Genomic DNA, 1,630 nt, shown 5'->3' on the forward strand with positions numbered 1-1,630 from the left:
TTGCTATTGCACAATTTCTTTCTTCTTTTTTTTTCAAAAACAAATTGGCTTCGCTTATGTAAAGCATTTGGCATTTAGACATATCTATACCTTTATTTTTTCACACTGTCTTTATTGTATCATATATGTTCATACTTATGCTATCATTATATATCCTATACTATCCATTTTTTTAACTGACTTCTTTTTAATTTTCTTCTAACCTTGCTTCTTATAACTTCTTAATATATCTAATCAACAATTGAAATTCCACTTAATTTGGAGCTACTTCTTCATTTTTCTCACTCTTCTAATCTTGTCTTTATCTTCTTTTAATTCTATGCAACTCCTATCGTCTTATCTTAGCGTGTTCTAATCTATTGTTACATGTTATTCCTAATTCAACTCAACTATTCGAATTCTGTGATTTTACTTTTAATAATACAAATATTATATCAATGCTAGGACTCGAACCGAATATCCTAGAACTCAGGTTTTGCTTCTGACTGTGCTACGCCCGCCACCATAACTTCTTAATGTTGTTATTTGTGAATCATATTTGAGCAATTGAGTCTTTATTTTTTTAGGTTTTCTTGCTTTTCCTTCTCGTTATCATTAATAGTTAGAAGTTTTGGCATTATTCTTCTGTTCTTTTTTTTTAAAAAAAAACGGAAACAAGGCAGTGAATTCTGTGCTATAATCATTTCAAAATGATCTTTTAGCCTTTTAATATTTTGCATTTTATGTACGTTTGGCATTCTTACTAAAATTCCTAAGTATGTAATAGATTTCAATTACTATTATTAATATTAGTACTATGTATTTTAAATATTGAAATAAATACTTTTGTCTGTCTGTCTGATTTCAAGTACTACTATAAATTTTCTCATTTCATAGCATAGCAATAAAATATTCAAATCAATCGACTTGATTGTCTATTCTACATAATTCTACAAAATTTGTGAATTATACCTATAATTTCTGTATTGTGTTTTTCAAAAATCTACTTTTTGCTTAAATTATTTTTTAACCGATTATTCAGCGGAAACTTGTGGATTTTGAATAAAAAATATAATATAAAAATTTATCATTTTATTAATTTGATATCGAATCATTAACTTTAATTTACATTCATATATGAATTGCAAATATTTAAAGTATTAGACAATAGTATGTTTTTCACAAAACTGACTGTTGACTGGGGCTTTTAATTGGTTAATAAATTATTTATATAATAAAAAACATCATAATGTTTTACATAATAATTTAATATATAATTAGCATTTGAGAAATGATTTGTACCAGAATTTTTCCTGGCTTGTTTCTTTTTTTATATTTGTATGCCTTTTTATATCGCAGCCAGTGGAGTAGTTTTAGCTATATTTTTTCATTCGTAAATTAAATATATGTAGTGTAAAATAACTTCTTTAAAAAGTTACAAATGATTTAAATCCACCCCCGGGGTGCACAGGCACATAGCGTCGCTTCCGCGAGACAGAAAATCGAGTGAAGGTAGGGGTTCCGGTCACATTGCACAGAATCGAAGTATAGAAAATTTATAATCTTAGATTGAAAATGAGAAAAAATTAGAAAAACTATTTATAATAGATATTATAAAATATTTTAACAAATTGGTATAGTAAAAACTAGG

The sequence above is a fragment of the Ctenocephalides felis genome, unplaced genomic scaffold (genome assembly GCF_003426905.1).
Source record: "Ctenocephalides felis isolate EL2017-DRISC unplaced genomic scaffold, ASM342690v1 CF-g0.4_SCAFFOLD_00845, whole genome shotgun sequence".
NCBI lineage: Eukaryota > Metazoa > Arthropoda > Insecta > Siphonaptera > Pulicidae > Ctenocephalides > Ctenocephalides felis.